Source organism: Ambystoma mexicanum, chromosome 2p (genome assembly GCF_040938575.1).
Source record: "Ambystoma mexicanum isolate Mex_15411 chromosome 2p, UKY_AmexF1_1, whole genome shotgun sequence".
Classification (NCBI taxonomy): Eukaryota; Metazoa; Chordata; class Amphibia; order Caudata; family Ambystomatidae; genus Ambystoma; species Ambystoma mexicanum.
In genome coordinates, this window is record NC_090923.1 from 1,044,571,184 (window position 1) to 1,044,591,677 (window position 20,494).

Below are 20,494 nucleotides of genomic sequence, written 5' to 3' on the forward strand. Positions count from 1 at the left end.
AAACCTGTGTTCATTTTTCAATTTTGGATAATTCTTTACCAGCTGATCTATATTCGAATAGCACTTTGCTTAGCAAGCCAATGCAGGGCAGGCACAGCTTTCTCACGTACTACTTGGAGCTTCATCAACACATCGAAGTATTAATTTTAAGCAGTTATGAAACCGGTCTCCTTGGTCGCTATTCAGATGGGTCTTCAGAATCCACCTTGTGAGCAGATTGAGAGGCTACCCTATCATAGTAAGCAGGGAAAACGCTAAACTCTAACCAAACCCTATGGGCCTTATTGACTTAGCAGTAAGACCCAGACTCAGGAGAGTGTGAGGGTGGTGGATGTTTCAGTGAAACAGACAATTCCAATAATTCAAGTTGACTGTATATATAAAGGTCCAGGTAATTGGGCATTGAAACACTTTTTGCATGAATATTAAAATGTAAGCAATATCACTAAATCCACATTATGTACATATATACAATCACCATGGGTGCTCATGCTAAGGAGTACCAACACCTTTTAGTTTTTAGACAGTTAAATATAGTTCAGACCAAGAACACAAATAACATGTTTTCAGCAAGATATTAGGGGAGGTTTCCTAAAGTCTACCAAAGGTGAGACTTTATAAAACTATCCCTTGACATGTAGGCCCCAACTCTTAATATATGTCTGTACTACCCAAAGGTTTGGTACATTGGCAGAGCAACCAGGCTTATCTTGGAAGGAGATGTGAGCTGTAGGTAAGTACAATGACTCAGTAAATACATAGCCCCAAATTAACTCTTAAACACTTGTAGTTATAGTAAAATAGACATTTTGTATATTCACAAGGCAAAGTTATATTCAGGTAAGTACTATTCCAACTAATCAATACAATAGAAAACCTGAGCAAACCAATAGTGGGAAAATCTACAGCTCATGGAAACAGTTCAATGGTAAGTAACATCAGTTGTTATAGAAAATATTATGTTGTAGGAATAAAAAGGGTTAAAGCAATAGCAGTTCAATACTTGTAATACTTTTCAATGACTTTAAGGCTACATCAGTCCATCCCTATCTATATATATGAGTTCTTCAAAATCAGATTGGCGGGAAACGAAGTAAGGCATAGCAGCAGAAAAGGCAAGGTTCCAGAGGATTCTTCAATTACAAGTAGGCTGCTTTTGAGGGGCAGAAAGGTTTCGGGGACCTTGGAAAAGGCTCCCTTAGGCCCACAATCATTAGACCTGGGCAAACGGTATGGATGAACACCCAAACACCATAATCGGCACTACAGCCACACAGGAGAGATGAAATGAATTGAGGTAAGTACTACCCCGAGTCCCACAGTACCTGAGGTGTGGTGAAGAAGATGCAGCTGGATTCTTTCACGGTGCAACATCGGTGGACCCGTCTCCTGTTCCTTGGTCGTGGCGACAAAAGGAGGTACTCTGGAAGTGATGACACAGCAGTCGAGGAAGAGGACTCTCAGCAAAGGATTCTTCGTACACACATTGGTCTACAGTTTTGGCATCTTTTTACAAGCTCCAAGGATGAAGGTTTACCACCCGGTCAATCACTTCAATTCTTCGGTCCTGCACTCCGTTGCGGGGACTTTGAGGATGGGGGATCTTGTGCCTTTGGAGGTCCAACTGGAGTCCTCCAAAGTTCTGAGAGGATTTGTTCACGGAAATATGGTGCACTGCAATAGGGTTGGCGGTCCCCCGGTATTGGTGGTTTGCAACCCAGGAAGGTCACAACGCGTCTGGGGATGGCTCATCTTGCAGGCAGTCTTATGGCTGGTTGGACCCACCAGCCAAAGGGAAGGAGCAATCCTCTTAGGAGCTCCTCTGTCGATTTTGAAAACGGGGCCAGGGCAGCAGTGGTAACTTAGCAGTTGCTGGAAGGGGCTTGTTAGGACTGATTTTTTATACTCTGGCCTGGTGGACAGATGTATAGAAGGTCAACCTATATTGTGACAGGGATAACTCTAGGGATCTGTAGCCAAACCAGTTCAAGGTAGCAGTGACACAGGTCTAGGCTAAGTCTCAAGAGGTGGTGAGCTTGTAAAGGGTCCACAGTGAGTACTCAAAAAGGGAATCGCAGATTACACAGAGAGTATGTATAAAAATAGTAATTTATTATTGGCCAAACAACACAATGAAAAATTACTAATGGGTAGAAAAATCACAACACTAGTCACTGGTTTGGGCATCATACAAATTAAACCCCTGTAAAAGAAAGTACAGGTTCGATTATGCACCACTGGTCCACAGAGAGTTACCTCTAACTTCAAAGGTCCTTCCCTAAATTGTCTGAGCCCTTGATCCCAAAAGTTCAGGAAAGTTCTGACAGTTTGTGATGAAGGAAAAAATGATGGTACGGTCTCGGGGGTCCAGTGAACAGTTTCAAGGGTTAGACGACAGTGAATTCTAACTGATTTATTTTATTTATTTGAAATTGTAAAGCGCACTGCTGCCCGCGGGCATCGAGGCGCTATGAGACAACTTTAAGAAGGCTTGATTCAAGGTTACACGAATGCGGCCTCAGAATAGAAATCTTGATACAGAGAGCGAAGTTACAGTTGCATGATTTAACAGTGCAGTGTTATAGTTACAGGATTAACAGAGAGCAGCAGAAAGCATTCATGATTGTAAAGTGCATAGACAGCAGAAGGCAAACAAGCATTGTCAGACAAATAGTCTTGTTTTGATAGCTTTCCTGAAGGATGCATGGGGGTCAATCATCCTAATAGAAGGGTTGAGGGAGTTCCAGTAGGTGGCTGCCGTGTTGGGGCAGCTGGAACCGCCCGCCCGCACTCTGCGGGTGAAAGGGACTGTGATTCTGTTGGTATAAGCAGCTCTGGTTGGTCTGGAAGAGCTGTGGAGGGAGATTCTTTGAGCTAGATAAGTTGGGGGCAAGGCCGTGAAGGCATTTGTCTGTCAGTGCTAGTGTCTTGAAGGTAATTCACAGGAAGCCAGTGAACTTTCCTCCAGACCTCAGAGATGTGATCTCGTCGGGAGACGCCAGTTGCAGCCCTCAAGGCATTATTCTGTACAAGTTGTAGTTTGGTCTAGTTCTTTTGGGAGGTGCCGGCGAGGAGTGCATTACAGTAGTAAAGCCTTGAACCTATTATCGCCCTGGCAGTGGTGAGGCAGTTAGGTAGGGAAAGGAATGGTCTAGCTGTGGTGAGAAGTTTAGAGTGGTAGGCAGAAGTGGAGGCTGCTGTGTTGACCTGTTTATTCATGGATAGATCAGGTTCAATATAGACGCCCAGTGTTTTTATGGTTTTGGCTACATCGATAGGGATGTTATCGACTGTAAAGGAACGATATTGATCACCCAATTTACCAAGTGTGGACGGGGAGCCAATTAGCAGGAGTTCAGTCTTCTCACTGTTAAGGCATAGCCAATTTTCTGCCATCCAAGCTTGGATTGTGGAGTAGATGGAGTTAAAGGGTGTTAAGGTCAGCAAGGTAGTCCCCTGAGAGGGGGATGAGCACCTGAGTGTCGTCAGCATATTTGGTGTATGTGATTCCCAGATAAGAACCACTGTAACTTACTCCCCGTACACCGATCTTCCCCAGACTTGGCAGGTCAATGGAAGAGGGTCCGCGATTGCTTTTCTCGCCATCCGTGCAGTCCTCGATTCGCAGAGGTTGCCATTTTGAGCTTATCTCCGGTTGGTGTCGTTCGCTGGTGCAAGGACTCTTGGATGAAGAAGGCAGCACAACTCAATGCAGGACCCCTCTCAGGACTGGACTCGGGTCAGGTAAGCTGTTTCGGGCTGTGGTCAACGCATCACAGTGACGCAAATGGCCTCACTTGTCGCAGTCAGACTTTCCCTCCTATCTCGGGTCCCCTTGAAGCCAGGATGCCGGAATTCTGCTGAGGTAAGTCTCTTCTGGGACAAGCTGAGGATCCCACAAGTTCCAGGTCGCAACTAAGAACGGTGACATCAGCAGCATAGTAGCCCAAATTCAGAGCTGTTCAGCCACAGGGGCACTTCCAAAGGCTCTTCTTTGCAGGGTACCGAGCAGATGCCAGGAATGGATGTTTCTTCCACTCCAAGGGTTACAGCTCCTTTGCAGAACTGCTGAAAATCACAAGCAGGACAGGGCACCACCCCACCAGGACAGCAGCAGAAGTTGGTCATGAGGACTCCTTCAGTCAGGTCTCCAGTCTCTTCACAGGTCCCACAGCTGGACAGGAGTCTTGCCTCCTTCATGTTACTACAGGATCTCTGACAACTGGGTGCAGGGGTCCTCTTCTTATCCTGAAAACCAGGTAAGAGCCGAAACTCCCACTAGCAGGACTAGCCACACAAACACACACCCCTGCAGGCATCTAATCGGGACCACTGGCGGGAACACTCATGCATACCACTCAGACACACTGAAACCAGTTTGTGGATTGGGACCAGACAGTCCCAGCCCACATCCTGCCAGCAAACATGCACAGCCCTACAGTAGCCAGCCAAAAGCCTTGGCTGTCCAAGGCACTGGAAGTCCATATAAGGATTTTCCTGGCCTCACGTGCCAGGAAGAAGGCTAAAGAACAAGGACAAACTAAAAACCATGTGGCTCGGCCATGTTTGGACACAAGCCACAGTTACTAGCCAAACGCAGTAAGCACAGTAAGGCTAAAGCGAAAAGCACCAACAAATTGTAAAAAGTCACTGCTGCTACCAGTTTGTCCATTTAGCACACCTATAGTAACCACAAATCCTTTGAGTGTTTATCTAGGGCAAAACAAGTGTAGCCCATTTTAAGATGCATTGTATAATGATAAAAAGTTACCACAAGTGATTAGAAGTTGCTAAAGGTAGTAACAAAGTCACAAATCTAAGGGAAACAATGTTTCCCAATGCTGACAGCCTGAAGGCTATGTCAGTTTCCCCATAACAGATGAGCAAAAGACAGTGTAGTGAAGTTGCACTGTAAAAAGTAAAGGTCAGGATCCAAATTAAAAGCAAAAAGTTTGGGGGCCCCTAAAAATGGAAGGAAAGGTGCAGTAAAGAGAAATCTCTTAACAGTGCTGCAGCTGTCTTTGGTAGTCTTGTCTTGGGATCTTCTATTCCAGTGGTCGACTTGCCTTCTGCCCCAGGAACCTCGCCTTTTATCAGGATTCCACACTCATCCTCTGCAAACTCTCTGCAGTTTACAGAATGGGGTGGGTGGCTGTTTAATCAGGACAGCCAGCCCCCCAGTGGGAACTGGTTCCTTTCAGGCACAACAGAAAACAAAGGATAGCAGAGTTTCAGGAGCCTCTGATGCGTCCTGTTTTCAAAGACACACTGGAGCCTGAGTGGGCTACACAAAGGGTTCCCGCCGAAGACAAAACTTAAGCCCAGAGCTCCCCCACCCAGAATGATAGGACCAAGAAAGAACAAACACAAAAGAAATTGTGAAAAAAGAAAGAAGCCACGATGTTGGAACAAAGGTGACCCCCTCTGTGCATAGTCGCAGCTGTGAATACAGTCTGCGAACAAAAATAGCACAGAAGTCGGTAGAACACGTCCACCACCACCACCACCAGCCATACTTGTATGCTTTTTACTGAAACATAAGTGTTACAGGAGCAGAGAGAAAGGGGATACTAGGTAACCTCTCAGCACTCCACAGAGAGTGGTGTGTGCTGCTCTCTCAACAGGAAAAGCTAAGAAGGATAAAAAGTATCATTCTAACCTTGAGAATAGTAGTTATTAAGGAAAATAAAAATTTCAAAAGAAGAACCCAAAGGGCTCACAGCAACACTGCACATTGGGTGGTGTTTGCTGCAAAAGTGAAACACAGGTGCCTTTACAAAGTATGACTCTATAAAATAAAGTAAAACACAATGAATAGGGTTCCCATGGGTCAGAGCAGGAGTGAATGAGGGGAAATAGACTGCCCTCCTCCAGGAGAACAAGAAAAAGGAACAAAAGTCCAGCAAAAAGTGCTGGGGGTCTCACAAGGAGAGGGTATTAAGCATAAAACTGATCAATCTCCCTAACAAAAGTAAGTGAAGAAAAACAGTTGTAGAACCAGTTTGAAACAGGTAAGTATCCAGAAAACTGTTGAAACATGAATGCACTGCCTGGTAGCACTTAAAACTTCCTTTGCTGCTAAAGAGGATGGGGCATGGTGCCATAAAGTCACAATTTCCAAAGTTAACCCTTTGTAGGAAGTATTGAGCCTTTTACAGTAGCAGATCCCGTTTTGACAAAGCTTACAGGTGAGTTAGTGTTCCAGGAATGTAAGGACAGAGGTAAGCAAAGTTCTTTAGGTGTCCTCTCCCAATCACACCAACTTCGAGGAAGTCCAGGAGGGGGATCCATGGACAGAACTTCACCGATCACGACCAGGCACGGAAGTCCGAGGGTTGGGATTTTGCACCTTTTAAATCCTGTGGCGGGTAAGGGGTGGTAGAAATAGGTATTGAAATGCATCCCCTTTACTCCATTTACTTTTGAATCCACCGCTAGCGTTTCTGAGTATGCTGGGCCCACTTAGAGTTCACCTAGTCTTTTACTCTCTTTATGGGTATATAGCTTCCTATAACGTTTGGGCTTAGGCTGACTTGCCCCTTTGGTCTCCCCTGTTAATTTCTTTCCTATACTTGGGTGAACTACTGTTCCCAAGTAGTAAAGGGGGATTTTCATCCCCTTTACATTTTGTATAAGTGAACCAGCACAACCCACCTTATGTATTCCCTTTCTTACTCACCTGGTAAAACATTTTTACAATTGCGAGTTTACATGAATGGCTGGTGGCAGTGGTTTTACCTTGATGACTGTCTTTATTACTCAAAGGCTGTTAATTCATCCTCAGTAATACACGGAAGGGGCACCATTTTGCTAAAATTGTGGACTCCTTCTATTTTTGCCATTTCTTGTGTGCTTGCTGTTTCTGAGGGCTTCCCCTGCCATTCTAGGTGGGAACGACCTCCGTGGAAGTTTTGTCTGGGGGAGCGGCGGGTGACTCAAATCTTCGGCTGGAAACCATTGGATTACCTCACCCCCGCAGGCTCCAGAGTGCCTGAGAAGGCAGGAAACTAAGGAGTCCAAAACTATGCAGCCCTTTGTCTTTCACCTTGCCTGAAAAGGCCCAACTCCCAGTGAGGGGCTTGCGGTCTTGATTGGACAACAAGACCGCACCTTGCTGTAAAATGCAGGGAGAGATTGCAGAAGTTATGCTGTAGTTCCTGTTAGATACTCTGAACATGGAATCTGCCGGCATGTGAATCACTGGAGCTGAAACCAAAGAGGAAGATGAAGAAAAGACAGCTATAGCGATTTTCCGCGACCAGAGAGACTGCTCTGGAACCAGAGCCTGCTGTGACACTTCCTTCCAATCGACCTGGGGGTCACGAACACGTCGACTCCTATCCAGCAGCTGGTGCGATCCACTAGTCTCAAGAAGACCTGCCTTTAAGCCATCCCATGATGTGTTGCCTTGCTGGGCTGCAATGCCCCAATACCCTGGGACCTCGAGCCATTGTGCGCTGCGCAGTCTTCCTAATCACGCTGAAAATTTGGTGGCATCCTGCTGGAATTCCAGAGACTGGATTTGAGTCCAAAAAGTCCCCTCATCAGAGTGCTGGACCGATAAATGGAGAATCCGACCAGCAATATTCAGTTTTCTTCTGAAAAGGGCACCAAACCACAGAGCTACATCCAGCTGCAAAGAAACTCTTGCTTGGAGCCTTCCCTGTTGATCCCTTCCAGTCTTCTTTTAGTCTTCATGACAAGGAATTCATCGACCAGGTTTTTGGCTACATATCCTGAAGACGTCCTGCTGCAAACTCTTCTCCTGTGCTGAGGTACTGTGTTGGCTGGCGTATTACATACCTTACACTTTGTGTGATTCCTGTGTAGCTTTCGGGGTGTTTCATGTGATTGAGAGTCCTCTCATCCAGTTCGCCCAGGCCCATTGCTGGAATCTCTCTAGGGTGTCTCCTCTGACGTCCCTGTACCCTAACTAACTGTAAAGTGAATTACTTACTTGTTTTGAAGAGGCTTCCTCAGGAACCCAGACTTTTTCTGAAACTGAACCCTATCTCACCCTGCCTACATCTGGCACCTAGACCACTAGGGCCTCTCTTCTGCCTCTGAGAGAACTCGTGCAATAGAGTTGGAAAGAACTGGCTAAGAAAAGGATTCTGCCTTGAAATGTACAACACGTGTTTAAAAGTTACTTACTTGTGAAAGAGTTAGTTTAGAGGGACAGTTACCAACCATTAGCAGTTACACTGTTCTTACTATCCTTTGAATGTGTTTTGCCATTCTAAAAAGTATATATAAGGTTATTTTATTCATCTGTGAATTGGCTCCCCCACTTGCCAAAAAGTAATGCTGTTGGCTTCACTTTACTATTTCTATTAGGAAATAAATGTATACATTCCCCAACTGAGTCTTGCTTCCCCTAACTTGCTGTGTAGCCTGTTTAGAATAAGTCTGCGTTAGGTCTTACTTACCTTGAATAGCAGTGTGCAATTCTTAAAAAGTGTATTGTGGGTTTTTCTAAACTTGGTCTGCCCTGTGCCATCCTAAAATGAGTTGGAGCGTTATTGCTTACCTTAGTCTGTGTTCCACTGATCTGAAAAGCAACTGTAATAGTTCATTACATTAGGTCTTACTCACCTAGTGTAACTGAATGTTATCCTAAATGTAGTTATAGGTTCATACTGTTCCAAGAATTTGTGTTCCACTATTCAGAAACGTATACTTGTAACACTGGGTTGTGCCTCCCCTGAATCCGCTTAGAGCATTTACAAAATGGTCACAGGGTCCATTACATACCTTGAAATTCTGCTGTCTTTCTTAAAAGTGTAATATTGTTTTATTGTCCCTGATTTGCTTAGGGCATTCCAACATTGTTGGTGTGTGTTAATACTGGTCACTGAGTAGCTTGGAGCCTCTCCAGAAAGTATAGGAGTTGATTTGCTAACTCTGAAGTGAGTTCTAACAAGTAAGGTTACAAGGTTATGGTTTGTTATGGGATTTCATAACTAACTGCATGACTGACCGGGTCGACTACCCTTGAAAATACTGACTGTATTCAAAAAGTATATTTAACCTGGTTTTACTCCCCATGAATAGCTGACTGCATTCAGAATGGGTAATTAGGTTGGCTTACCTTGACTACTTATTGTATTCTTAATAAGGTTATACTTTGGGTTGTATCCCTTAAGTAATGAGTTGTTTTTTATAATTGTTTATATAATGTGACTGTACATATTTAACCAGGATTCATCTTGGCTTACTTGTATTTAAATAAACCATTTATTTGAACAATACATATCGTTTGTGTTTCTTTTGACCATATATATGCTACACTTTCTTTGTACCAAGCTACAGCCCTCTCTCCCTCCTAAGATAAGTCTGGCTGCTCTGTCTACGCTACCATATGCTCAGGTGGTACAGCCTTATACTAAGAGTGGAGTTTGTACCGTCTCAGTTGTGTGGTTCTACTAAGCCCTTAGTTGGACTAAAGAAAAATTGTTCTAACAAGCCCCCATATCTACATACTGTGGCTTTGCTCAGGAAAGCCACTGCGTTGCCCGTGTTAAGATGGATTTCTAGAATCTGGCCTGGTGGACAGATTTCAGGAGCCTCCCTCCTCCCCAGTTATCGTGCTATGATATGATATGATAGTTTATTTATATAGCGCCTATACACAATGTGTTTCAAAGTGCTTCAAGGCAAGGGAGGGAACAAGGGAAAATACAATGACATTCTTACAGGCCACGAACAGTAAGGATGTGAAATTAACCATCATACTCGGCCTGACGACAATCAAGGTCGCAATGGGGAGCAGTCAAGGCTCGTCTCAGGAGAGTGTGAGTGTGGGCAGGGGTCCACAATGGGTCCTGTGAGAAAACTGAAGGTGTCTTACCCGCTAATTCCTGGAGATCTGTCATCCAAGTGGCCATGACACGGCCATCGCTATTGGATCCAGTTCCTGGGGGTGGACCAGTGGGGGAGAATCACCTGGATGGGGGGGTCTTTGGGGAGTGGAAGTGGGACACCGACGGGCGAGACACGGTATCCCCTTCCTTGTAACACCTTTTCGCCATCCTGCCCTGTAGGATATTTAGAAGCTCTACCTCCGCCGCCCCCTTTTTCCGACACAAACACTTTCTCACACTGTAACAGACAACAGAGCCATTTACCTGACATCTCCCAACGCACGGGTCAGGCAGAGTCGGGCAATTGACAATAACCACGCACACCTGACAGACCTTTACCTTCCCCACAGGGATAAAAGACAGAGCACGAGAGCACATTACGAGCAAGGCCGAACAAACGAGGACACAGCGATACCGGATCGGCAGTTCAAATGGAGGAGAAAGGCAGCAAGACCTGGAGGGACGACCAAGGGCGAACTGCCCTTGTCCTTTTCAACTCAGACCCGCGAAGCTGCTAAAAGGGAAATCGTAAAACCAGGAGTTACAGCTGGCGTTTGGAGAAACAGATGTCAATGGTGCATGGGGGCCTCTCGTATTGGTAGCACAGGCGGGGAGGCACGCTGGCTACCGTGGTACCGTCCTTGACTCCAGAAACAAGACAAGCCAACAGGTTCAACACAGCCGGTGAATCGAAGGAAGCTGATAGCAAACCTGTTGAGCCCAAGGTTCCAAGTGTCAACATTATATGAATGCAAGGGGCTTGAGAAGAAATAACTTGTGTGTGTGTTTGAACATTTGGGAAAGCCCCGACAAGGGCCAGCTGCAGAGAGGTCAGGCGCAGCAGGTGTGCTCATTCGAAGGACTCACTGGCCCCCTTTGGTTTGTATTGAAACTGCAAGTACCAGAAGACCCTAGGAAAGCGCAGTGGGAGATGTCAGAGTGGTCCTGTTACCTGCTGGGATTGACCAGGAAAAAACACGGACACAGAACTTCGTACTATGTTGCACAACTCAAAATTAAACAGTTAATTCAATATCAGTCCAGGCTGGGTTGAAACCCCATCCACTTCGGCCTCACAGGTATACGGATACGGTGACTGCTGCAAGGTGCGTAGTCTCTCAGAATATGTTCCCCCTTCGGGGCACATCAAAGAGACCAATTTCCATTGGTTCTGGATTACTCTTCTTGAGACAGATTCTTGCTATATGGCCCTATTACCCTACAATCCTAGCACTGCGGCCTTCTGGGTTGTTCCATCTAGGATTGGCCATACATTCATCAGTTTCTACTTTTCATGTCATAGACAGGCCAGACCTTCCCGGTCCTATCCCTGACCCAAACCCGGGAGGCTAGAGGCTGACTGTGGTTGACCGCTCCATACACCATCCTTGGTCCTTCACCTGCTTTTTGATAAGCCGAGGCGATGTTGACTGCCTCTGCCAAGCTCGGCCTGTGATGTTGCTTCACCCACCTCTCTACCGGCCCTGGCAGGGCTTCCACAAACTGTTCCAGGACTATACTCTCAGCCATTTCCTGGGTGTTGGTGGTGGACGTCTGTAGCCACCTGTCTGCCAGTTCTTTTACTCTGTAATATAGTTGTCGGTGTGTCTCGTTTGGCAGGAGTTTCGTCTCTCTGAACTTCACCCGATACATTTCCTCGTCATGCCCCAATCTTTCCAAGACAACTGTATCCCCTGTGGGGTTAGTGGCCTTATATGCTCGCTACATTTCCTCAGTCATCAAGGGTGCAATATGACTCAGTCTCTCTGGTGGCCACTGAGCATTCCGGGCTACTCTCTCAAAATCAACAAAAAAAAATGAGCCAGGTCTTCCCCCGTGTATTTCTGCAAGACGTTGGCTGGCACCTGCTGCCTCCAGCAACTGTTTGCTGCACATGCAATGCCTACTGAAAAGACTGTCGATCAGCCTGGGCCTGTTAACTATGTACTTGTAGTGCCTGCTGTAGTTGATGGTGTCGCCCAGAACTGTTAATAAGGCATCCATGGCTTTCTCTTCTCAATCCCACCGCTGCTACCACTTGTTACTGGCTGAGATTGACTAGGAAGAAAACGCAGGCACAGAACCTCCGTACCCAAGTTTATTTATGTTGCACAACTCAAATTTAAACAGGTAATTCGATATCAGTCTAGGCTGGGGTGATGGTTAACTCACTGGGACACCCTTCCGCTCCTTGGCTGTTTCTGTTTGGCGAAACAGATAGGTCAGTCTTGAACTCTTCAGGTCTGGGTAGACCTCCGTCAGTGGCTCGTTCCGCGTAAGGTTCTGTTCATCGGCCACAGGAATCCTGCTCCGGTCGTTCGGGGTCCGGTGCGGTCTCCCCGACTCCGGCCTTGATTTCTTTAATATGCCCAGTCGAGCACCTATTTGCCGATGCCGCTCTCCTCCTCCAGCTTCCTCACCATTGTCCCTCTCGACCTATCCTCCGGGACACAAAAAAATGGTCCTTTTATTAGTCTCCCCACCTGTTCCTCCTATCTCCCTTCTCCGGCTGCCAGCCCGCCGCTCATTCCTCATCCTCTGCACCTGCTGTCGCATTGCTGCTGTGCTCTCCGACACTCCTGGACGTTCCTTGCAAGCACCTTTTCGTTCACAGGTCCTACAAGGGTCACGTCAAATCCCTTGTACAATCGAAAGTCTCTAACCCAGTGCAGAGAGAAAGCTAGGGGAAGGGAACCCCCATTTTCTGATGAAACTGAGCAAAACATGTACAATTAGAAATGCATGAACTGTGTTATTAAAGGCTGTAGTGAACCTGACTGAGGGGAGGGCCTCTTTGCAAGGAGGATCCGAGACTGGCGGAGAGAGATCACCCAAGGTGTAAGATCACCGAAGAAACGTTTGTTGATTTGATCCAGCAGGCCCTCTAAGGCAAGAGACTTTGTAGGGACAGACTTGGCCCTTGAAGGTTTTGGTATAGTTGAATGGACGTGTGAGCCTTGTACTGGAAAGGCTCAGGAGTGTGATGTGCTTAGGAGTTCTGCCTTGTCCCATGCTAAAAACGTGGGACAGGGAGACCCCGCCGTACCATCCCGACTTTTAATTTTGTGAACACTTCTTTCTATTCTGGTGAACATTATCCTATTATTTTTGTAACTTAGTGGTAAGGGCTGGCAATAGTTTTTTTTTAGTATAGGCCCTTTTTATTTGACAAAACGCCACTAGAACTGCCATATTATTATTTGATGGTCGTAGCTTGCTCCCATCTTAGCTTTAGGTTTAGATTAGTTGTTTTTCTCACCCATGCATACAGTTTAATAAACACCCTTGAACCGTTATCGCTTGTGTCTGTCTTTACTGTTATCACCATTTGTTCCTTACAATCCACACAGTGAAGCACAAAATAACTAAATTTTACAGTAATGTACGAAAATACAAGATGTATTCTGGGCCCAAAACACACACCAAACCAAATAATTGAACAAGCTGGCGATATCGCACAACACTCAATCATAAACATATATACAGTCACCATATATATTCTTAAAATGCTTTCAATGACAAATCAATAAAAGAAAGTAAGTGATGCAGTAAGATGGAACCAAGTCACAAGAAATCTGCCCTAGCTTCAGAAGTCCAATCCCTGTGAAGAGTGGGGCCTTGCCCCCAAAAGTCACAATGCTTCTCCCCAGAATGTATCTGGTGCAGGTAAAGTACTTGTGTTGGTGAGATTGTTCAAGAGAAGAGATGCAACAAAGTTACTGTTAAGTAAACATGAGTTATCTTTCAGGTTACACTGCTCAGGTGCGACGACCAAAAAGCAGTGGAATGGATTGGTACAAAGAGACCTTTTGTCAATGTTATCCGATGGATGACGGGGAGAAGACAGGGGAGAAGACAAATGCGTTAGGTTTACCTACCCCCCCCCACCCCATATTCCCAATTTTCCCAGACTCCGATTTTCTCTCAAGAATGGATGGGTCGTTTGGGGGGGTCGCTGAAGGTTGGTTTTCCCGCTGGTGAGATGTGCCCAGGTGCTGCGAGTGCAAGTATTACTCCAGTCTAGGAGCAGAGTGCAACCCTTGGGGATGGAAATGTGTAGAAAGCTCTGATACAAGCCTCTTCAGGACACTTCACAGGACGGAGGAAGGCGAGTTCCAGCACACCGATGATGGCAGGCGTCCTTCTAGTCACAGTTGAAGAAGACCTTACAGAGCAGAATCCCTTGAAGCTGGTGGGCTGAAATTCTGCAAGAAGGCAACTTGCACCAAGGACCATTTTGAAGGCTCAGGGCAGCTAAATTCTCAAACACGTTCACTGGTTGGTCCCACCAGACCAGGGGTTGAAACACCTCACAGAGCCTTCGCAGATCAGGTATCCAACACGGCTGGGCTTCTTCAGGAGTCTTCTTCGGATCTTCAGTAGGCTGTTATTCTACACAGGATTCTTGGCTCCAACGCTGATCTGAAGACATGGCTAATGGAGTCAACTTCTTATCCAAAATCGTGGCTGGAAGCAAGTCCAAGCCCACCAATGGTAAGGATCTACACAATTCAAACAGCCAGCTGTGGTCCAATCCGGGTTCACTGTTGGTTTCACTCATGTCCAACACTTAGACTTTTAGGCACCACGGATGTGGAGTGGGACAAGACAGTACCACCCCCTTCCTGAGCCACACACACAGGCAGCAATAGCTTGCGAAGGCAGCAGCTTTCCCGGGCAAGTGCATGACCTTGTATAGGATTTCCTGACCTGGCAAGGCAGGAAGAAGAAACTGGTGGGGATGCACTACTTTAGTAAATATTGTAATTCAATTTTCAGTAATTGCATATGTGTTTTAAGGAAAGCTTCAGGTGTTCTCGTTAAGTCCCTGGCTACCGGGACTGGACAGCATAAAAAGTAAAGCCGGGCAAATTGGAGGGCAATTGTAGACAAACTGACTTGAATGAGTATTTTGGTTTATTTATTTTCCTTTTTTTCTTGCTTTGTAATATTTTAAGTTTGTAATAAACTGTATAAAATAAATAAAATAAAAAAGTAAAGCTCATCGAAAAAAATCGAAGTGATTCCCAGGTCCTCCAATGGAGGAGTACTACAAAATTATGTTGCTGAAATGCTCATTGATTTCTAGTATTTATTAAGCAAATTGTTAATATTAAATTCTCATGAACAAACATTCACAAGATTTCTAATATAAAATAATGCATGCAAACAAAGTGTCTTCAATATGTTATTCAGTTTGACCAATAAATCAAAATTACATTTTCTTTGTGTGCGCGCTATTGTAATATAAAGGAAAATTGTTCAAGTAAAGCATAATTTACATTAATGTACATTAAACCCAAAATGCAACAAATCGACTGAGTACATGACACAAGTTTAATCAATTGGTCATCTTGCTGGATGGATCTTCTATTGCTTTTCTTGTAACTACTATGCGTTTCAGAATGTATGAATTCCTTCTTCAGGTAAATGTCTGTCTTCCTGCGATTTAAAATTTAAAATGTTATTTGTGTTCAATAGTCTCCCCACTTATGAGTCCCCAGCACGTCTTGCGGGACTCTTGGGGTTTTTGATCAGTTCTCCTGATTGGGTGGGAACCTTTTTACCTACTCACTCTTTTACCCTACATCGGGGAAGCTTTTTCAGCCCTTTTGGTTGGATCTTTTTGGAGTCATGCTTTCCTCCACCTTTTAAGGCATCTGCAATGTATTATTGCAGCACACAGTACTTTCTGTGCAGTGTTGCTCGGAGCACTTTGAGCTGCCCATTTTATTTTCCTTGTGATAACTACTGTTTCCAAGTATAGAGGGGATACATTGTATCCTACCTTACTGTTATTTTGTTGAATCAGCACACCCCACCTTATGTGGAGTCCTGAGGGGACACAATGTATCCCTTTTTCCACTTCACCTGTAACTTTATATTTACAGTGACAAGTTCATCTGAGTGGCTGGTGGCAGTGGATATTTTTTACCGATTTTTAGTGAAACGTATCTGCAGGCTGCTGTCACAGCTGCGGTAAGGGTCACATGGGTCACCATTGTACTTTTATTCTTTTTTCGCTAACTCTCGATGACTTGTCGTTTCTTGAGCTTTCTTCTGCCGTCCAGGGTGGGGTATGCCCCGCTCACTCTTTTGTCTTTGCCGGGCTCCCATTGGGAAGTCCACCAAAGGGGGCATGGATGTCATTTCACCAAAATTCTAGGTGTAGTGAAAGTGACATCACATGATCCTTGGCCCCCTGATGACCTCACAGGAAGTGATGTCATGTGACCCCACACCAAAGTGACAAAACAGGGAGTGGCATCACATAGCATTGGACACTACCAAAAATATGTTTACGATATCACTATAATGTGAAGTACATTTCATACAAGAATGGATCGCCATATGTATCGTTAAGATCAGTGTGTATAGGCCCATATTACCAAATTACTGTGAATGCAAGCAGAAGTCCATGACCAAATGATAATGTGTTGTTATTATATAGCAGAATAAATATACACCCAATATCACCCAACCTGTGTTGGTACTCATTTATCGACCTCAGAAGAATGAAAGGCTGAGTTGAGACTTTAAAAACAGACTAAATCAGTGACTCACTCCCTGAAGTGTGCCTGAAATAAACCTTTAATGAGACTAGCAAAGACACATTATCTGGTATTCCTAGTCTTTCTTATTTAGGGTCAGGGGTGAAAGTGTTAGACTTGTGGCACTCCTGTTCTTATTATTTTTTTTAAGGGGTCTGAACAAGAAAGCCAGCCACTCCAAAAGTAAAGAGCCACAATGGTGCTGGCCACAGCCTAGGAGCTTGCATTTCCAAACATTTTTTTTTTTTAAAGAGGTGGCAAGGCAGACCACAGAGGTTGCAAGGGGGAACCTCAGAGGTCGCAGTTGCGACTGCTGGCAACCCCTAAATGACGTCCCTGAGAGGAGGCCAGCTTGTCTGGGAAGACAGGAAGCCGGGAGTACACCAAAACTCCACAGGTCTTTGCCCTCCATTATGTGTGCTTGAATCTAGTTCTGACTAGGAGGCTGGCTGTCCCACACGCAAACCCAAAGTTTGAATGTGGCATGATTACTGATTGGCTGGGTTCCTGCATAAAGATGAGGGTCCTGGAGCAGAACAAGAGTGTCGACCCATGCAACAAAGAATCCGAGGAAGGATCACGTCTGCAGCCACCTCCAGTGACCGGCAAGCCGACTTAGTAACCGCTGCTGCTCCAACCTCCTCTTCTGATCTACAGAGAAGATCCAGACCAGATGACTTCCTCCACTGGAGTGGTGGGACCAAACAGTCTCGAGACACTCTGGATTTTGAGCCATCCCTCGAAGAGCTGCGACTGTCCTGGGCTGCAATTACCTAATACACTAGTACCTGGACCAATTTGCTGTGCATAGTGTCCTGAAGTGTGGGTTTGACTGGAACTTCGTGGGCACCCTACTGGACCTACAGTGACACTTTACTGCTCTCCCCTTCCAAGTCTGGGACAGAGTAAAGGAGAGAAGTCTGCCGTGGGACAACTGTTACTGAACTGAAGCCTCTGTCAAGTCCCAATGAGTGAGTATCATGAAGATCTGCTGGGAGTACCATCGCAAAAAGCTGGGCGTCGGCTCCCGCCAAAAGTTCCTTCTTCGCCCTCCAGGTCAAGAATCAGAACAGGGGCTACTGTCGCCTCACCTGGAGACCCACCAGTGACATCTTCTTTCTTCATGAAAAGGTACTTTTCAGCTACTAACTGCTCCTAACTGTGTTAATCACCCTTACAGTGGAAAATAAATCCCACTGAGACATTTGACAACATGTGATTCCACTAACAACATCTACGGCATAAGATGCCCATGTGGCATCTTTTCTGTCGGCATGACCTACAAGAAAGGCAAAAAACAGTGGACGGGACACAAATCAGAGTGGTTTCCAATTGCGCAGAATTTCGCATTAGCACATCTTTCCGTTGCTCAAATGCTGTTCATATTAGAACAGGTAGTAAACCCAAGGAGAGGGAGTGATTTAAACGCTATGCTTCTTCAGAAAGCGATTTTCTGGATTGAGCTTTTGGAAGCATTGGCTCCCCAACGTATGAGTATAGACTGGAATCGTACATGTTTCCTATAAAGCACATGTTTTGGTGAAAGATCTGAGGTGCATTGTTACATAGCAACTAGAGATGATATTGAGACCCTTGGACTTGAAATGTGGGAAACAGCAGTACTTCAATCTTTACATTGTATCACAATGTTTAATGTGGCATGTCTTGAGGTCCTGAATTCGATTGTTGGGCGCCATTGCATAACATAAGCACAGCTTACTGTATTTATCTAGAAATTGTTATACTGTGAAGACTTGTACAGTTTCATCAGTCACAGTATTGATGTGGTATGGAATAACGTATGTGATCTCTTTTTCTAATTTATGTGCTCACCACAACATTGTTAAAATTATGTAATTAAGATCTTAACATGGATCAACAATGTTATTGCCACAATTGTATGGTAGTGTAGCTTTCATTGGAATTTCTTTTTTTTATAGGGAATCATTGTTATCACAGCAAATTCCATCATCTTTGTTTTTGTCATAGGAGACACTGTTTCATTTCATGTATGAGTTTACATTTTAACATGTTAAATGTAGCATTTATGTTACTAATTAGTGGAGAGGAATAGGCACGTTTCACATGCATACCCGCGGCTCCACATGTAATAATGTTATGAGCGTAAACTACCAAATGGGTCATGTTACTGGAAAAGAATGTGATGATGGCATTGCACGTATCAGCACTTGCAACTAAATAAACGCGAGCGCGGGACAGGAGTCTATTTTTCAGCTTTTCCTATCGCACCCCTCGCTAGAATTTGATCACAGGTGAGAACATAAATAGGCTTAACATAGTTGTAATTTTCAAGTGTGTGTTGGAACACGAACATAGCTTTCATGCGCCTTGCCCCATGGCGACACTGGAACCGGTATCGCCTCAAAGATCGAAGGATTCATTACTCTAGAACGCGAGCAGCGTTCTAGTCTTTTTGTTCTGTTATCCGTGTTGCACGCTCTTAAGCCCCGCCTTCCGCTCCCTCTGTTGCGTTGCAACTTTTGGGGAAACCCTTCAGCGGCTTTTGTGGTGCTAAGCTAGTTTTTCTCTTTGGGCTTGTTAACTCGCTCGTGCTTTCCTCCCGGTAACCCCCCCTCATGGGTTTACCGTCTGTACTTTGCTCCCTCGCACTTTTCTTGGCGGCTCTGCTGGATTTTTCTTTCCCGTCTCCTCCCTTTCACACACAGCCTCGCTGTGTTATTCCGTCTACCTCGCTTTCCTCTCTCTCTATCACTGAACTGTAGCATCTCCAGTTCTTTCTCCTTCTCTTCGCTATTGTTTCTTTCTGTCTAGCGGAGTCGCACCCCGCTTTCAGGGGGACAGAGTCATCCTCCTTGCCGGTGTTCTCTGTCATCAGCTATTTTGATAGCTGCCGTATATTTAAGGTAGCTCGCTTACCTTTGCAGTCATAAGGAGTCCCCCTTCCTTCGCTATTCTTCGCCTTGCTGCAGCCAAAGGTCGTCACTGCCTCATCTCGCTCACAGGGTTTTTTTTGTGCCTGGTACAGCTTTTTCCCCCATTCGTCTCTCTCCGGAGGGGAGTTCACAGAGAAGCCGGCTTAGAGGTTTCACTGTGGCTTCTTCCCAGGAAAGATACTCTACAAAAAAGGACTGATTACAGCACCCAGGGTGTTCACTAACCCGCATTTCGGATCATCGGGTGAGGAGGAGGAAGGGACACCAGGTATTGGGGAAGAGAAAGCAGCGGACGCTGACAGTAGCGTCTATGTCTGGTTATTTCTTCTCTGTGAAAGATAGTGAGCTAAAGACTCTGGGTAAGGCTCTTGTAACCAGGACTCATGTCTGGCAGAGAGTCTCCCAGGACCCCCCTTGTTATTTACATATTTCTAGTAACTTTGGGACTCACCCTAAGTTACTAGGGTAATCCAGACGTGGACCCCTTGCTCTCTATTCTTAGAGAGGCACAGCTACACCCTACTGATGAGGTTCAACCAGACCGAAACACGTCTCTGGGGTTACTGTTGGTACTCTTGTTCAGAGGAGACTTGCCTAGCATTTCGGTGCTGGACTGCCCCAGGGCAGGACAAAGACTAATGTGTTTGGGATATTTCTTCTCTGTGAAAGATAGTGAGCTAAAGACGCTGGGTAAGGCTCTTGTAACCAGGACTCCTGTCTGGCAGAGAGTCTCCCAGGACCCCCTTGTTATTTGCATGGTTATTACATGCTGAAAGTTTGGGGCTTCAGTTGTAGATTGCAAAGTCCTTAGTGCAACAACCCTGGACACTTAATAAGTGAGTTAATATTTTGCTGAGTGCTAATTCTTTTACCACATATATTGACTGGTGTTTAGGTGTTGAAGGCGTTTATCTTATTTTCAGGTTGTTACATCTCTGGCAGTTATTAGCTACAGTTTAGATTTTGGGATCTTAACTGAAGATTGCCAATTCCTTAGTGGAATCATCTTGGACAACTAGTAAGTAAGCTTTAATATAGCAGTGTGCTAATTAATTGTGCCCACCTAGTGACAGTTGTTTAAGTATCAATAACAAGAACATAAAGTTTAGTGATAATAATCATCGTTTGGCGTTAAAATCTATCACAATTAGATCATACAATTAGG

General features: G+C 45.2%; 1 protein-coding gene across 2 annotated transcripts in view; it reads left to right on the forward strand.

Moving 5' to 3' along the window:
• DPP3 (dipeptidyl peptidase 3) overlaps positions 1-20,494 on the forward strand; it is a 768,056-nt gene that overhangs the window by 687,508 nt on the left and 60,054 nt on the right. The window lies entirely within an intron of this gene.